We start from the raw sequence: 18,799 nt of genomic DNA, 5'->3' as shown, positions 1-18,799 counted from the left end.
GGAGATTTATTACATGTTACTGAAAGTGAGACTGTAACTCGTTAATTCCCTGTATTAAACCCTGGCCATTGGTGCAATTTTAGTGCCATAAAGAAAACTGTTCTCAGTAGCTGGGGATCTCCTGGCCGTGCTGCGGTTATTAAAGCTCCTTCTTAGCTCCTTTTACTTTGCTATTTTCCAGCTACTTACTGTAAATAAAACATTACAAACAATAATTCTTGTTTGTTCCACTTTACTGTCCCAGCTGCAGGTGCTGGGGGCAGCATCATGGTATTTGCTTCCTGACTTGGTTGTGTCCCCCCAGCACCCACAGGGAATCAGGACCAGCTTTAGGAAGTGCGGGGCCCAATTTGAACATTTTCGGCGGGGTCCCAGCAGGGGTGACTAAAAAATAAAATCACATAAAAAAACCCTTTTCATTTCTTCCACGTATTATTTACTTTCCATAACTATATAAATAATAATAAAATTATAAATTACGTACATTGCTGGCTGGAGGCAGTGCAAGGGCAGGGCAGGGGCTGGCTGGAGGTAGGGTCTGGCTGGAGGCAGGGCAAGGGGTGCGGGACTGGCTGCGGGCAGAGCAGGGGGTGCAGCAGGGGCTGACTGTAGGCAGGGGGTGTGGGCTGGCCAGAGATGGGCTGGCTGTGGGTAGGGCAGGGGGTGCGGGGTTGGTGCGGGCAGGGGGTGCAGCAGGGGTTGGCTGTGGGCAGGGCTGGGACTCCCCTGCTTCTATCATCCCAGCCCTCAACCCGTGACCCCCTGCACGGATCTGGCTGTCACTGTCAGGCTGTGGAGTAATTCAGCCCAAATCTACTTACCTTGGTATCATTATTTCCCTCATCACCACACAGCTATGAACGGATTCAGCCTAGGAGGCAGGGTCAGCATTAGCCCCATGTGGCAGGTGGGATCTTGGGCACCCAGAGGTGAAGTAACTTTCCCAAGGCTAAGCTGTGAGTCAGTGGCAGAGCAGAGAACCAAACCCAGCACACCTGAGCCCCAGGCCTCTTCCTGGGCCACCCTTCCACCCCAAGGAAGGGGAATCTCCTCTGCCACTTTGAGTGTGTTGGTGGGAGCAGGCACTAGAAAGAGCCCCCAGGAGGTGGGGAGCAGAGAGAGATGGGTAAAAGGACATAGGTGGAAAGCAAGAAGGGAAAACATCAGGAAGGGGAGCAAGGACTTGGAGAAGAAACAAGAGGGAGGGAAACGGACAGGGAGCAGAGAAAAGAGGAAGGAAGTGGGGAAAGACTCCCCACTGCTTGTGACCCCCATCCACCTTCTTCCCACAGCCGTCAGTGGCCCTCAGCTCCCAAACAGGCACTAAGCAGGAGTAAAGCACAGAGTGAACACAGTGTCTTTACACAGGGGTGTTAGCGGTGATGAGCTGTCAAAAATCTTAACAACCGGTTCCCTCCTCACCCCAGGAGGGGGTCGGGCCTGCCCCCGGGACACCTGCTCCATCCACCCTCCTTCCCTGTCCCCTGACTGCTCCCAGCCACCCCATCCAACTCCTCCTCTCATTCCTGATGGACCCCCGGGACCCCAACCCCATTCAACCACCCCTGACTGACCCTGGAACCCCTGCCCCTGACTGCCTCCCACTGCCCCATCCAACCCCTGCTCCTTCCTGCCTGTCCCCCTGGGACCCTTGTCCTCATTCAATCCCCCTGTTCCCCGCCCTCTGACCGCCCCGACCCCTATCCACCCCCCCACCACCCCGAACTCCCCTGCCCTCTCTCCAACACCCCCTCCCTGATCCCTGCCCCCTTACTGCACTGCCTGGAGGTGGCTGGTGGAGCTACAGCCACGCCGCTCGGCTGGAGCCGGGCCAGGCTGCATGGCTGGAGCTGGGCAGAGCCGGGCCACACCGCGGGAGCTGGGCCGGGCCAGGCTGGGCTGCACCACACAGCTGGAGCCAGGCTGGGCCAGGACACGCACCTGAAGCTGGGCTGGGCCACCGCCTCACAGTGCCTGGAGCTGGGTCACGTCGCTCGGCTGGATCCGGGCCATGCAGCACCTGGCTCCAGTCGGGCCGAGTCGCCACCTTGCAGTGCCTGGAGCTCAGGCTGAGCTCGCAGCCCGTCACCCAGAGCATGCGCCGGCGGCGGAGCGAGCTGAAGTTGCAGGGGATGGGGAACAGCCGGGGACTAGCCTCCCTGGCCGGGAGTTCAGGGGCCGGGCAGGAGGGTCTCGTGGGCCACCGTAGTGGGTGCCCACCCTGCCCTGCCCCAAAGAGCCAGAGGGACCTGCCCGGGGGCAAGATGGGGAGTCCCAGCAGTGCTTACCTGGAGCGGCTCCTGGGAAGAATCCGGCAGGTCCCTCTAGCTCCTAGGGGTGGGGTAGCATAGCTGGGGGGAGAAGGGGGTTACCTGCCATGGCGCGTGGCCCTCCTCATGCCTGCTGCCGCGGCTCACCTCCGCTCCATTTTGATGGACCTGAGAGCGAAGCCACCGCTTGCTTCTCACCCCTCCCAGGCTTCCCATGCGAACAGCTGATTTGCAGAAAGTGTGGGGGGGGGCGAGAAGGGGAGAAGCGGGGCAGAGAGTTCAGGGGAGGAGGCAGAGCAGAGGTGAGCTGGGGCTGGGGGCAGGGAACTGCCGGAGCTTTACTGGTCGTTAAATTTAAAAGTCCTTTTAAAACCAGTTGTCCTGCACAAAGGGCTTCTAAATTTAACAACCGGTTCCAGCAAACCAGCGTGAACTGGCTCCAGCTCACCACTGGGTGTTAGTGAAGGCAGCTAGTATCTGAGTGTAATTATTCTAATACTCTGTAATTCATAGTAATGTGATGATGTAGTTCTACTATTTTAATGATGACATTGTTAGGATACCAGTGATATACACACATTCAATACCTACAATATGAAGGAAGTGTATAAATATGCTGAAAATTATCAGTTTTGGGGGGATGCTGAGCCCCCCCCCCCGACACACACATCTCACCCTTGAGGCAGGAGGGGGCATAAAGGAGTGAGCAGTAGGTGGGAGGCACTTGGGGGGGCAGGGATCTAGAGGGAGGGGGGCAGAGCAGGGGCAGGAAGAGGTGGAGTGGGGCAAAGTGGGGGCTTGGCCTTGGAAGGGGGCAGAGCCGGGATGGGGCACCCACCGGGAAAACCAAAACTCAGCACCTATGGTGTGTGGGGTGGCACCAGTGAAATTGTGAAAAATTAACTCAATAAATTTTGGAAAAAATGCTTAAAACTGGCAGTGATAGACACTGAGATCAGTGAATTATGACAGTCCCTCCTTAGACACCCAGACGCTGCTCCTTCAAGGGCACCACGATAGACGGATGCCCCCCAGCCACAGGGCCCTGGGGCACATGTCACACAGACGCCCGCAGGCTGCAATGTTCCCGGGGCTCCTCCCCGCCCAGCAGCAGCCGAGTCAGTCCCAGGAAGGGAAACACCCGGCGGCTGCTGCAGGAGCTGCCAAGGCAGAGCCCGGCCGGCCTCGCTCGGCTTCTCTCCTGCAGTGAATGTTGCCGGTTCTGAGGCTGCTTTTTTGGTTGGGTGTTTTTTAAATTCCCTCCCGAGATTGGCTCCCGGTTACCCAATCGGCTTTAAAAAAGCTTTAAAGGGGCGTTACTGCGCCTGCGCGATTTTTGGTTTCGCTTTTGGGATCTTCCGTTCCTCTCTCCTCTTGCAGCGCCACGTGGCTGCTGCGGGCGCCTGGCTCGGGTGCAGGGGCCTTGACTTGTTCGTTGGGGGGGGGGAGGGCTGCCAACTGCCCCCCCGTCCCCTCCTGCGCTCACCACCAGCCCGTGTCTGCCGCTGGCTCACTGTGGGGGGGTTGTTGGTTGCAGGGGTTGGGGGGGGGGAGGGGGAATAGCAGTAGCTGCAGCGTTGATTTACTTGCCTTTGCCCTGCTCGCCTGGCAGTTACAGGAAATGCGGGGCCTAATTCGAACATTTTCGGAGGGGTCCTTGGAGGGGTGACTTAAAAAAAACATTTTTGCTGAAGTTATTAAAAACCCCACCTATGGTTACCCTGAATCCGGTGATGTTTTTCACACACCCCCTGGTATCCAGCTGTGTGCCCAAGTGCATCCCAGGCACAGGCTGCAGGGCAATGCTGGGGGGGAGTCATTCAGAAGCACAGGACAGTGATGTGGGATGAGGCTGAAAATGCCCCCAGCCGGGCTGGTGCCAGAGTCCTGGCTGGGCTGGGTCTGTTCTCTGTGGGGCTCCTGCAACAGATGCATGCGAGAGGCAGCCCCTGTGCGCCCCCCGGCTCCCCAGCGGTACCTAGGGTCGGCCCAGTGCTGCTTTCTTTTATTATTAATTATTATTATTATTATTTATTATTTATTAAAAGCTCAGCTCTGTGTGTATTAAGTCAGTTCAGAGTGGGGATGCGTTATAATTACGAAAGCAGGAAATCTGTCTTCCCAGCCCCAGTTAACCAGATAAAGCACAAGAGAGTTCAGATCATGTAGCACAAAATGACCAACCTAACTGCAGTGCCTCTCACTAGCTCCCCCTTCCCTTCGGGAGTCCTGGGGGCCATCTGGGCCCAGGAAAGCAGGCAGGGCCCCCGGCCTCATGAGCCTGCTGCATGCTGGGAGATTTTGTTCTCTCCTTCTGAGTTGGAGACAAAGAGCGGGATCCATGAAGGGGCTCAGGTATTACAAAGCTGAATGTCACTAGGTCTAAATTGCAGCCGCCTAGAAAGTCACTGGAACCACACCATGAGCCACAAAGCCTGAATGTTGGGGAGATGTAAGTGCCTTAGAATGGGTGACACAAAAGCCAGCGTGCCAGGCAGGGAGCTGCCTAAGCCAGTCAATGGGAGATGCTGACCAGAGGGATGTTGTATAGGGAGTCTAGGCCCCTCACTCAGCTTTGTGGGTTGCAGGGCTGTTCCTGTGACTCTCTAGGCCCATAGTATCTTGATCAATTTTGTTCCTGATGTAAAATCCCCAAAACACAGAGCAACTTTTCTTCTCTTAGGATCAAATGTGGAGCTGTTTGGGGAGTTTGAAGAAAGAGGGAAATGAGAATATGGTGTTTAACTAGAGTGGGGAGAAGGAAAATCCAGGAACTGCTGGTAGGTGCCATTGTTACTCACCAATACATCTGCACAGGGACATTATCAATGCTCAGATCTCTGTGAGTAAACCAGAATAACAACGAGTAACGTGCTCCCCCATGTGAGAGACAATTTGTTTCCTCTGAGTAACATAATTTCTGTTCTAGCTTAATGAAAATGAAATAGGAGAATTGAGGAAATTATATTTCCTTACTGAATAGTCCAAATAGTTTTCTTTAAAACATGAACAATCTGAACAATCTCTATTAGAGACACTGGATCTCTATTAGAGACGATCCTGTGTGAAAAATATCAACACGCTGTAATTATGGAGGTCTTTAGCTGCAGAGGAATAGATTCCTCTGCAGCTAAAGACCGCCATAATTACAGCGTGTTGATATTTTTCACACAGGATCGTCTCTCACCTGAAAGTGTGGCTTCAGCCAAAGCAGGATTTTTATGACATCATTCTGGATTCTACAGGGTTTGGCCCCACAGGTTTTCTGCTGCCTGTCTTCTGCTTGGAGGATCCTTCTGGGGTTTACATGTGAGGCAGGTGTCTGGACACCTAGTGAGGCAGCAGTGCCCAGGCCCAGAACTTGGCATTGAGTGAGTTTAGGTGCCTGTAGAGTTAAAGGCCTCCAGGCAGAGGTTTTCTGGATTTCAGTGGGGCGGGAAGAGGCAGGGTGCAGTCGGGGAAGGAAGAAGCGGGTTGGGAGTGAGGCCTTTGGGGAAGGGAGGGAGTGGGGTCAGGGCCTGGGACAGAGCAGAGGTCGAGCACCCCTTGGGAATTTAGAAAGTTGGCACCTCCTGCAGCAGAGCAGTGTCACGATCTGAGCAGGGGGCAGAAATGTACTGACCAGGGGAGATCAAGCAACTGTAGGTAGCAGCAGAAGAGGAGCTGGAGGGGAAAAATCGGGGGTGGGGGGTGGGAGCCGGGGTTAAATTGGGGGGGGGGGGGTCAGAGCCTGCACCCCTCACCCAAACTCCTTCCATAGCCTGCACCCTACTGCACCCAAACTCCCACCCAGAGCTTGCACCCCAAAGCCCTTCTCCAGGGCTGGTGCAACCATTTAGGCGACCTAGGCGGTCACCTAGGACACTAGCATTTGGGGGGCAGGATTTTCTTCGGCAGCGACCACAGCGGCCGGATCTTTGGCTGACTCGGTCGCCGCCGGCATTTAGTCACAGGGAGCTGGGGCAGGGGAGTGCGGGAAGGGCTGCCTGCAGCAAGTAAGGAGGGAGGGGCGGCACTCAGGGGAACTCCCTGCCGCAGCTCAGCCCTGCTCCGCCTCCTCCCTGAGCATGCCATCGCTGCTTCACTTCTCCCACCTCCCAGGCTTGCGGCACCTAAGCTGATTGGTGCCGCAAGCGTGGGAGGCAGGAGAAGTGAAGCAGCGACGGTGTGCTCGGGGTACCCGTGCTCGTGCACGGAACAGGGGTGAGCTGGGGTGGGGGGTGGTGCCTCGGTGGGGGTTGGGGAGCTGCCATAGGGTGGGCCCTCAAGGCGGGGGGTGGGGTGCCTCAGGACAGGGGCTCGGGAACAGGGGAGGGTGCTAGTTGGAAGTCTCGCCTAGGGTGCAAAACATCCTTGCACTGGCCCTGCCCCTCTCACAGTGCTCAGGAGGGGTAAGGGCTCTGATTGGGGATGCAGGCTCTAGGGTAGAACCAGAAACAAGGGATTCAGGGTGCAGGAGGGGGCTCCAGGCTGGGGCAGGAGGACTCTGGGGTGGGGCCAGAGCTGAGAGGTTTGGGATGTAGGAGGGACCTCCAGGCTGTGGCCGAGGGGATTGGAGAGCAGGGTGGGAGGAGTTGCAGGCTCTGGGGCTGGAAATGACGGCTTAGGGAGGAGAACTGTGGAAAGGGATCTGGGGGTCATAGTGGATCACAAGCTAAATATGAATCAACAGTGTAACACTGTTGCAAAAAAAGCAAACATCATGAGAAGTAGTTCTTCCACTCTGCTCCACACTGATTCGGCCTCAGCTGGAGTATTGTGTCCAGTTCTGGGTGCCACATTTCAGGAAAGATGAGGACAAATTGGAAAAAGTCCAGAGAAGAGCAACAAAAATGATTAAAGGTCTAAAAAACATGGCCAATGAGGGAAGATTGTTTAGTCTGGAAAAGAGAAGACCGAGTGGGGACATGATCACAGTTTTCAAGTCCCTAAAAGGTTGTTACAAGGAGGAGGGAGGTAAATTGTTCTCATTAACCTCTGAGGATAGGACAAGAAGCCAATGGGCTTAAATTGCAGCAAGAGAGGTTTAGGTTGAACATTAGGAAAAACTTCCTAACTGTCAGGGTGGCTGAGCACTGGAATATATTGCCTAGGAAAGTTGTCAAATCTCCTTCACTGGAAATTTTTAAGAGCAGGTTAGACAAATACCCGTCAGGGATGGTCTAGATCAGAGGTTCTCAACCTTTTTCTTTCTGAGGCTCCCCCGACATGGTATAAAAACTCCGTGGCTCACTTGTGCCACAATAACTGGCTTTCTGCATATAAAAGCTGGAGTCGGTGTTAGCGGGTAGCAAGTAGGGCAGTTGCCTGGGGCCCCATGCCACAGGGACCCTCATGAAGCCGCATTGCCCCATGCAGTGGGGCTTCAGCTTTCCGCCCTGGGCTCCAGCGTGTCTAATGCCCTGGGCCCTGCTTGAAGGCCCCCCCGAAACCTGCTTGAAGGCCCCCTAGGGGGCCCCGGACCCCTGGTAGGGAACCACTGGTCTAGATAATACCTAGTCCTGCCATGAGTGCAGGGGACTGGCCTTGATGACCTTGTGAGGTCCCTTCCAGTCCTACGATTCTATGAGGGGTTTGGGGTGCAGCAGGGGGCTCTGGTCTGGGGCACCATGTATAAGTGTTAGGCACTGAGAAAATCACTATGAACTTCAAAGCCCAAATTAGGTGCCTAAACTCCTATTTAAAAAAAAAAAAGAACGAGGAGAGAGAAGCCCCTGGGGTACGTCTACACAGTCCATGGCTCTGAGCCTCCCGCCTGGGTCGACAAACTGGCGCTTGCATTAGTGCTCTAAAACAGCTGTGTAGGCAGCATGTTGAAGTTGGGGGGGACTTGAAGCAGAGGGGTCCCACATCTCAGGGGAGTGCCCGAAGTTCTGGGATAAAAGTTATGAGGGAGGCTCCTCCTCTCTTATCTTCCCCCTGCCCCCAGGTGTTTTGTGTGAACTTGCCTGCAAGGCCTGATCCTTTAGGCATACTCACAGGAGGTTACCAGATGGGGCCCCACCCATTGGCACTGGGTAGGGGAGGCTGGGGGAGGCTGAGTTTCCCCAAATGGCCAGGCATGGCCCCACCCACACTCCACCTCCCAGGGCCCCGCTTCGGCAGAGCCGCTGGGCTCCAGGGCCTCAGGGTGGGGGCTGCAGCACCGCCGCCTGCCCCAGCATATGGTGGGGGTGGTGCTGCGGGCACTAGCCAGCCTGGGATGGGTGTTGGCAGCTGGTGTGGGGGGAGGCTCCAGGCTCCCGGAAGTGGTGGCACTTTGGCCAGAAGGGGTGGGGCTGGGGTCTAGCCTCCCCCAGCCAGAGGGTCACAAGCCGCCCGTGGCCCCACTCACGACTTAGGCAGCCGAATGCCCATCTTTCCAGAGTTTATGAATCACTCTGGGGCTTAGCCTGGATGCCAGGAGGGAGACAGCAGAGCAGGTGCCCAGAGCTCAAACCATAGGTGCTGAGGGAACTTTTTTTACAACAACAGCGGCACTGAGTCAGGAGTGCTGGAGTCTGTGCAGAAGTGGGGGCGTCACTGGCACCCGAACCCTAGTTCCATTCCCTGCTCCTCTTCCCGCCACCGAGGTGCTGCCCAGGCTGGAAACCAGAGCTCAGCAGTGGTAAGAGCCACCTCGGGAGTCTGGGCTTCTGTGGGGAGCCCCAGACACTCTGTTACCCTCACAAAATTCTCTGTTACTCACACACTCTAGGGGCACCCACTCGTTCCTAGGGCTCAGGCTTAACCTTACACTCTGCAGATGTGTGGGGTCTTTTACCAGTGAAAGAGCCTTACAGAGTAATATCCTACTTAACCTCTATTTATTAACAGTCACCAAAACAAAATGCACACGCTAAGCATACAATGCTCCCCACTCCCAATAAGACAGATGAACTTTTCTTGGTGGCCAGTCAGGATCAGGTCCATCTGGGGAACTCCAGTTTCAGCACAGGGTCATTGGCAGAGTGTTGAGGTCTGGCAGCTCTGATCTTTGGGGCCGTGTCCTGGAGTTGGCTCCCCAAATAACTTCCTTTTGGACCCCAGTTTATAGAGTGAAACCTGAGTCCTGCTTAGCTGTACCTTAACCAATCATTATATTAAACTGTTACTAACCAATCCTTACATATTGTAATGTAATTCTCTAACCAATTATATCCCAACCCTTTAATTGATTTACACCTAGAAAAATTAATTATACAACAGACAGAAACTATCAAAGAACCAGACAAACAATAGGGAAGTGGGGACCATAAAGAGAAAACAATAAAGAAATGAGGATTTCACAACTACAACTATTGATAGCATTCTGTCTGACAAGAAATTACTTATCAAACTAAGTTGTCTTTAACCATCTTAAGCTCTGTTTCCTTATCTGGTGACCAGGGCCGGCTCTAGGATTTCTGCCGCCCCAGGCAGAAAAGAAAAGCGCCGCCCCCCCCACCCAGCGGTGCGGAGTGCAGCCCGAGCCCCGCCCCCCCCCAGGGGCGCGGCCCGCGGCCCCCCAGTCCCCGCCCCGCGAGCGGCGCAGCACCGCCCTAGCCCCCGCCCCCCTCCCGAGCAGCGCGGCCCTAGCGCCCCCCCCAGCGGCGCGGTCCGAGCCCCGAGCCCCGGCCCGAGCCCCCCCCCAGCGGCGCGGAGCGTCGCCCTAGCCCCCGCCCCCACTCCCGAGCAGCGCGGCCCTAGCCCCCCCCCCAGCCCGAGGCCCGAGCCCCCCCCCCCCCAGCGGCGTGGCGCGGCCCGAGCCCCCGCCCCCCCAGCGGCGCGGCCCGGCCCGAGCCCCCGCCCCCCCCAGCGGCGCGGCCCGAGCCCCGAGCCCCAGCCCGCGGCCCGAGCCCCCCGCCCCCCCCAGCGGCGTGGCGCGGCCCGAGCCCCCGCCCCCCCCAGCGGCGCGGCCCGGCCCGAGCCCCCGCCCCCCCAGCGGCGTGCCGCGGCCCGAGCCCCCGCCCCCCCCCCAGCGGCCCGGCCCGAGCCCCCGCCCCCCCCCAGCGGCGCGGCCCGAGCCCCCGCCCCCCCCAGCGGCGTGGCGCGGCCCGAGCCCCCGCCCCCCCCAGCGGCCCGGCCCCCCCGCCCCCCCCAGCGGCGCGGCCCGGCCCGGCCCGAGCCCCCGCCCCCACCCAGCGGCGCGGCCCTAGCCCCCGCCCGAGCGGCCCAGCCCGGCCCGGCCCGGCCCGAGCCGCCTTAGCCCCCGCCCCCCTCCCGAGCGGCCCGAGACCCCGTCCCCACTCCCCCCCCCCCCGAGCGGCCCTAACCCGCAGCCCGCCCCGCCCGAGCCGCCCTAGCCCCCGCCCCCCTCCCGAGCGGCCCGGCCCGAGCCCCCCTCCCCCGGAACGGCATGGCCCGCCCGCCGGCCGCCCCCTCCCAAGGCGCCGCCCCAAGCACCTGCTTGGTAGGCTGGTGCCTGGAGCCGGCCCTGCTGGTGACAGTGGGGGCCATTAGGACATAAGAACATAAGAAAGGCTATACCGGGTCAGACCAAAGGTCCATCCAGCCCAGTATCTGTCTACCGACAGTGGCCAATGCCAGGTGCCCCTGAGGGAGTGAACCTAACAGGCAATGATCAAGTGATCTCTCTCCTGCCATCCATCTCCATCCTCTGACGAACAGAGGCTAGGGACACCATTCTTACCCATCCTGGCTAATAGCCATTTATGGACTTAGCCACCATGAATTTATCCAGTCCCCTTTTAAACATTGTTATAGTCCTAGCCTTCACAACCTCCTCAGGTAAGGAGTTCCACAAGTTGACTGTGCGCTGCGTGAAGAAGAACTTCCTTTTATTTGTTTTAAACCTGCTGCCTATTAATTTCATTTGGTGACCCCTAGTTCTTGTATTATGGGAATAAGTAAATAACTTTTCCTTATCCACTTTCTCAACATCACTCATGATTTTATATACCTCTATCATCATGTCCCCCCTTAGTCTTCCCTTTTCCAAACTGAAGAGTCCTAGCCTCTTTAATCTTTCCTCATATGGGACCCTCTCTAAACCCCTAACCATTTTAGTTGCTCTTTTCTGAACCTTCTTAACAGCCCGATATTATATTGTTTGAATGTCATTTAGATGGAATGTGAGGATGTGACTTCCTGCTTCTCAGCTAACGGCTGCTGCTCTTCTAATCTGGCTGCAGATGAAGACCTTAGGCCTTACAATAAGGCTACAGAAAAAGGCCTGATCCTTACAACTCCACTGCCCTGGGCAGCCTCCAAGATGCCCAAGAGCAGCCCTTGACCTTTGTCCCTGCACCTTGGGGCAGGTGGAGGATATGGGGCTCCCCACAGCAGCCCAGACTCCCTGGGCAGCTCTTACCACAGCCCAGCTCTGGCTTCCAGCCTGGCCAGGGGACAGGACCTCGGGGGGGGGAGGGGGGGAGCGGAGAAGGAACAGTGGGCAGGGTGTGATCAGCTCCTTCACTGCGAATCGCAGCCCCTGCCTCTGCTGCTTCGTGCCCATATTAAAAAGTGCAGAGACCATGGCCCCCCTGGACCCTCCTGGATCTGGCACCACTGCACTGAGTGAGTTTAGGCACCTATAGGATTCATTAGGTATTTTCTGCATTGAAGTGTTTCTGAAACTGAGACTTAAGCATCTTAAACGGGGACTTTGGTACCTAACTGATTGTGTGTATCCAGGGTAACATTGTTATCCCATGGGCAAGTTCACGTTGCCTTGTATTTTTTGTGGCTGCAGAGCTATGGAGTAGAACAGGGGTAGGCAACCTATGGCACGTGTGCCAAAGGCGGCACGCAAGCTGATTTTCAGTGGCACTCACACTGCCAGAGTCCTGGCCACCAGTCCAGGGGGCTCTGCATTTTAATTTAATTTTAAATGAAGCTTCTTAAACATTTAAAAACCTTGTTTACTTTACATATAACAATAGTTTAGTTATATATTATAGATTTATAGAAAGAGACCTTCTAAAAATGTTAAAAAGTATGACTGGCACGCGAAACCTTAAATTAGAGTGAATAAATGAAGACTCAGCACAGCACTTCTGAAAGGTTGCTGACCCCTGGAATAGAGGATAGCAGGGGTGATTTATGGTTCTGTGTTTGGGAAAGGTCTGATGACTTGTCTGTGAGAGAGGCAGTGTAACATATTCTGAGACAGATTGTTCTCTGCCGTGTGAAAAGCCTCATTTTCATGAGCAAATCTGCGGGCATGGTTAACCCATGGAAATTATTTTTCATCGCTACTTTTGAACAAAATTATTTTTGTTTCATTTTTACAATTCTGTTTTTTAATGAATCAACTGAAAAGAATGTCTTTCATAAAACAAATGGAATGGAATAAAAACTAACATTTTAGTTATTTATTTATTTGTATTTTTCCACTATCTACATAACAATTTATGCTCCGGAGCAGAAGCAGAGAGAACAGAAGCCCAGAGATCCCAGCAGCCATGGCCTCAGGGACTCCTGTACGGGAAATCCAAGAGGAAACCAACTGTCCCATCTGCCTGGAATATCTGACGGACCCAGTGACCATACAGTGCGGGCACAACTTCTGCCGAGGCTGCATCTCTCAGTTCTGTGAGACATGGACAGAGGGGGACTATGACCCTTTGTGCTGCCCCAGCTGCAGAGCCCGAATCCGGAAAGGGGATTTCCAGAGTAATTATCAGCTAGCAAATATAGTGGAAAAAATCAAACAAATGGATTTCAAACAAGGAAAAGAGACTCTGTGTGAGAGACACAGCAAAGCCCTGGATCTGTTCTGTGAAGAGGACGGGGAAGCCGTGTGTGTGGTTTGTGAGAGATGCCCCCAGCACAGATCTCACATGGTGCTTCTCATGGATGCTGCTGCCCAGAAAAACAAGGTAGGAAACACTGTGGATCCGGGTTAATTCAATTCTCTCCTTTTCAGACTCAGTCTCTCAGAACCACAGAATCTCCTAATTTCCCAGATTTTCTCCCTGATCTTTGGATCCTCCTAAATCTCTGCCCTGCAGTCTCCTTCCTCTGGGCAGGTGCAGGGAGCCCTGGCCACTGATGGCCGGCACCCAACCTGTCATTAGGGAGACGTGGGCACTAGAGCTCCATGTGAGGCACTTTCCTCACACACAGGACTGAAGCAAGATGTGTCCATGGTGCTGCCAGGCCAGGCATGGAAGGCATGAGCTGCGCTCACCACACCCCTGACAGCATGGGCGGCGGGTACCAGAGGCAGGGCAAGGCAATGCCTTCCCAAACTGCCAGACGTAGCCCCGCCCACACTTCGGCCCCAGGCACCTCCCCTGCTTCTGCCCCGGCTCCCGAATCCTCAGTCTCCTGGGGCTGCCTGGGCTTTAGGCTGGGGCAGGCTGGGGCCGGGCGCCATCCCTGTGCTCCGGGGCCATGGGGGGCTGGCGCCACATTCTGCCCACTTAGCGGGTGAGTGGGAGATTGGGGGTGCTCAGGGGCTGGGGTCCTGCCCCCATAGAAACAGCTGAGTTTAGAGGCTGCACAGGGGGCAGGAGGGAAGAGGGCGTGTGGGGAACACCAGGAAGAGGCTCTGAAACTGTTCTGTGTGAAGAGGATCTAAGTTCAATTTGTCGGGTTTCGCGTCTGTCCTGGGCTCACAGAGCTCACATGGTGGTTCCCATCAAGCAAGCTGTCCGGGAGCACAAGATACAGAGTTGCTGTTCACTCTCATGGGTAATCACTTTGGATTTTAATTACAGGTTAATGGCTTCACAAGTTGCCTGACACCAGGGCTGCTGACAGACTTGCCAGGCCTCTGGGAAAGATGGGGGGGAGGGAGGGGCAGCTCCAGGCCTCCAGAAGGGGCAGGGCCTCAGGGAGAAGGGGCAGGGTTGGGGCTAGCCTACCCCAGACAGCCTTCAGCACTGCCCAGGCCACATCACCTGGGGCTCCAGCAGCGATTTAAAGGGCCTGGGGCTCTGGCCACCACTGTTCTTGCAGGAGCAGCGGCGGCTGCCAGGAGCCCTGGGCCCTTTGAAATCACCGAACCCCAGGGCAGCTGCCCCTTTTGCCTCCCCTGTTGGTGGCCTTGCCTGACACAGGTGTGTAACTGCATCGTTCAGCTGTGTGTAGCCTACATTGCGTGAAAGCGGATATATACATAAACGATACTCCAGCCTCGCAAGGAAAGCAACAGAGGAAGATTTTAAATTTGTCTGATGGGAGGGTGTTGCATCTCATGCGGGCTGGGATATAGCACGACAACCAATATGATTGCAAGCAGAATCGTTTATTAAGTACAATGCATCATATTATATAGACTTCTCCATATTAGCAAACGTCAGACACACCAACATCACATTGCTGCTGATTGGTTCTTTGTCTGATACACACGCTTTTCACACGCATGGCCCTTTGCTTACTGGTTTTCCATTTCCCATGCAATTCATCTGATTTATGGACTTGCAATACTGGAACAGCCTACCGAGGGAAACAGTGGGGGCGAAGGACCTCCATGACTTTAAGATTAAGCTAGATAAGTTTATGGAGGAGATGGTATGATAGGATAACGGGCTTAGTCAATAGGTCAATTAAGAGACACACTGGTAATTAGTACAATGAGTCAATGATAGGATATTGTTAGCCTTTTTCCAAAGGGTATGGCTGGAGAGTCTTGCCCGCATGCTCGGGGTTCAGCTGACCGCCATATTTGGGGTCGGGAAGGAATTTTCCTCCAGTGTAGATTGGCAGTGGCCCTGGAGGTTTTTCGCCTTCCTCCGAAGCATGGGGCAGGGGTCGCTTGCTTAAGGAGTGGGTGGATCGGCTTATGTGGCCTGCATCTTGCAGGAGGTCAGACTAGATGATCATAATGGTCCCTTCTGATCTTGAATTCTATGATTCTATGACCTTGAAACCGATCCCAGCTAGGCCACCTGGCATCTGCCTCCCTCTGGCAGTTCTCTACTTTCTCACAACAACTTTATCTCATCCCTCTGTTCTTGATGTCCGCTGCCGTAACTTTCCACCAAGGCAGCATAGGGAAGATGCAACCCCATATCTCCCCCTCTTTTCTTGAAGAGACATCCAGTAAACCTCTCCAAACTTCATTGCAAAAGGCATACAAAACAGGGCAAGCAAATAAAAAAAAACAAAAAACAACTCCCAACGCAATTATTCCCATATGGAGAAGAAAAATAACCCAAGTGGGCCAGCCAAAGCCATTAAGCCAATCCCACAAAAAATTATAATCACGCGTAAGCTTATATATATTATCCTGCAATTGCTAAAGCAACGCATATACAAATGCAAATAATTAAATAAATCTATACAACACATACCTTCAAAATTTTTACAACCATATCCTTGCTTTCCAAAACTGTTGGTATGCAAATTTTAATAACCATTCTAAAATAAAAAAATTGGCCAATAAAATTTCTCTCTTACTTAAAAAAATGCATTAAACTTTAGCATATCACATTTTTCTTCTGATGTATCCAAACACTTTGTATTCTAAATTAAACAAACCCAGTATCTGCATTTTAATCCAACCCTTCCGCTTAATTTCAAATCAAACCATCTCATAAAAATATTAAACACAACAATTCTGGCTACAAAACAAACACCACAAGACAAAACATAAAACACAAAACTTAATTTTTACTCTGTTAGTAAATGCATGGTAATTAAATGCTGTGCAGCTGGCATTAGTTTTCTATAATTATCTAAAAAACAAAAACAGTCTACCCCTACTGGGCAGTCAATCATTACTTAAAATATACAAATACTCTTATTAATTTTAGGCAAAACAGGGAAACATTAATACAAATGCTTTTTGGCTTGCTCTTTACTTTTAACTTCTGCATTTAAACACTAAAAAAAAACATTACCACTTACAATGCCCTTAAAGCCTAATACAATTTTAATTACATAGCACTGTATACAATCTTTAATTAATTTAACAAAATTGTACATAGCCAAACAATTGCAAACTAATTTCTTTGCCTAAATTTATTTACAAACATTTCAAAAACACCAAAAACTTTTCTCTTTAGCATCTTTACAAAATTCAACTGCTGTTCCCTCTAGCAACCACAGAGTTAACTTTTCACTTTCCTTAAAAATCACTAGCTTGTCTTCCAACAGCCACTTACTAATCCAAATCACCATTCCAAATATTCTCCTGAATATTTGAAATCTTTATGCTTATATTTACTTACTCCTTCTTTCCACTACACCCTCAAAAGTTTCCAATCTGCTCTCCAAGCTCTCTGTCTGTTGCCTGCCCGCCTGGGCCCGATCCTTTTTTCCTCTCCAAGTTCTCTGTCTGTTTCCTGCCCGCCTGGGCCCGATCCTTTTTCTCACTGAACCGTTCCTTTCAAGGGTACCAACTTGTCTCACTATCAGTTTAACTAGGAGGGTGTGCTTTTTAACTAGCTCCCACCCTTCTGATATTCTTCTGTGAACAATAATCTGTACTTTCCCACCGTGGGGGCTACATTCTCATGCATATAACTTTAACTACAGCATTTGCATTCCGCCTATCTTATTTAATATAGGCTACATCTAGTATCAAGCAGCCTTACAGCTGCCAGTAATTAGCACATAACACAAAAAATTACAAAAGTCTAGTAAGGCTAACAAAAGCACTTTACTTAAAGGTACTTTGGGTCACATAAATTCAAAGCCATTCTTCCAAATTACCTAAATTTATGCCTAGTAACCTACAACTCCCCCCTTTGAGAATACTCAAAACCTTTGGCTGAGTCTTCTCAAACTTTGAGAACAAAAAGCAATTAAGCTCTAGAAAGCTGGGGTAGTAATTTCACATTCATCCTCCCCATGAACCCGGCAGGATTCGGTATGTGAGAGCCCTCACCCCCCAACCGGTCCACATGCTGGGGAGGAGCACTGCGAATATTTACACTTCCACCCAGACAGTGTCCAGGTATGTCTCTACAACCCCAAATCAAATGGTACTTCTGAAATATCTGTAAGGGCAGTGGGCCATCCTGGTGCTCAAAATCACTCCGAATGGCCATCAGCTAGTTATTCAGGATATTAAACGCACTAGCTCCCACTGCAATGCTTTCCCAGCCTCAGTAATAGCCCATACCATCTCTGCCAGTAGCTTCTGGATCCTAAAACTAATGGCAGAAATGACATGTAACTCACCAACTCCAGCCTGTACTTGGGTTAGCGGAACTCCAACAATAAAAAACTAAATAAGGGCAATATCATTTACAATCCAATTAGGGAGGGCAATACATGCTGAAGGATTTATCCAAATCACAGGGCTCAGCCTGTAAAATAAACCCCAAAATCCAATTAATACCACATTTCTCAGCAGGAGTCCCAAATTTCTTCCTGCCAGTGTACAATTTTTTGTTTCTTCACCAGGGTCAGTTCTCAATGTCCTTTTAGTCAGGAATTTCTGGACTTTGGCAATGTCAGTGATGTGAGTGTTTTTTCTTCTTTTCCACCACCATCGTGGTTCAGCTTCTACGGGGGAGATTACCAGGACATCATCCTGTAGTGGTTTTGCTTCTTTCAAAAAAAAATCCAATAACACAATGGGGGCTGCAGCGGACAAGGGAGAGGTTAGCCAGCACGTCACCTTGTCCTTTTTTCCTGCTGTTTAAAAGCACAATGGAGCTAAAAAAAAAAAATAGGCCAATCAGTAGCAGAATTCTCCTGATGTGAAGGGGTCTTTTTGCAGTGAGAATCATGGGTCCAGGCAGTCAGTCTCCTGGTTCCAAGGAGTGGCAGGGCTGCTAGGATCTTTGAGCAGCTCTTCCATACCTGTGAGAAGAGACAGCTAACACATTCCATTAGTGCCTGGGAGGGTTTTGCAGCTCTCAGTAGCTTTTTGGGCCTAGTCAAGCCTCCCTTTTCCTTGGCTGTCCACCAAGTTTTAGCTAATGAGCCGTGTCCTTGACTGGGGCCAGAAAAGAATGAGCTTTCTTCGGTTAACTCATTCTGTTCTTTTTCCTTCCCTGCTTGGCTTCTTTTAATCTGTGCATCCTGTGTCAGGACACCCAGCTGTTGCAGCTCATACCGGAGAAGCATAACGGTTTTCTCGGCATTGTCCCAGGCTCAGACCAGCCAGCGTAGGACGCCTTCTCCAGGTTCCTGCCAAAACAACTTACTTGCTTGTAGGTCCAAACGACCTCCGGGGCCACGGCACGAGCCTCTGCCTGCGCCGTGCACTCCAACGTCTTCCCGTCCAGGGCTCGCTTCCAGCGGAGCACCTCCTCGTCCTGTGCCCGAAGGGCGGTCAGGAGGAGCCTCCCTAGCTCCCCCTCTTTTCTTAATAAGTGAGTCAGTGCAGCAGGGGAGATCTTTTCCCCCTGTCGGTTCATGATGTGCAATAAAAGCTTCTGTGTTATCTTTTCTTCAGCTGATACAGCGGTACTCATACTTTTCTTACAGCCGCTCACCTGTGAGCTCACACACGCCTCTCTCAGATGTCCAGGGGCTGCCTTTACCGCAGTACCTCCTGCCGCGGCTGTTCTCCCGCCTGTTCAGGACAACGACTTGATCCGATTCGAATCACGTCGGCGTCACCATATGTTGCATCTCATGCATCTCATGCGGGCCGGGATATAGCACGACAACCAATATGATTGCAAGCAGAATCGTTTATT

At 52.8% G+C, this 18,799-nt stretch overlaps 1 protein-coding gene across 1 annotated transcript in view; it reads left to right on the top strand.

Annotated features, from left to right (window-relative positions):
- Positions 1–18,799, top strand: part of LOC123344920 (tripartite motif-containing protein 15-like) — a 346,226-nt gene that overhangs the window by 200,631 nt on the left and 126,796 nt on the right. The window lies entirely within an intron of this gene.

The sequence above is a fragment of the Mauremys mutica genome, chromosome 12, assembly GCF_020497125.1.
Source record: "Mauremys mutica isolate MM-2020 ecotype Southern chromosome 12, ASM2049712v1, whole genome shotgun sequence".
NCBI classification, from domain to species: Eukaryota; Metazoa; Chordata; order Testudines; family Geoemydidae; genus Mauremys; species Mauremys mutica.
The sequence above is the reverse complement of the archived record's forward strand: the minus strand, read 5'-3'. Positions and strand labels throughout refer to the sequence as shown.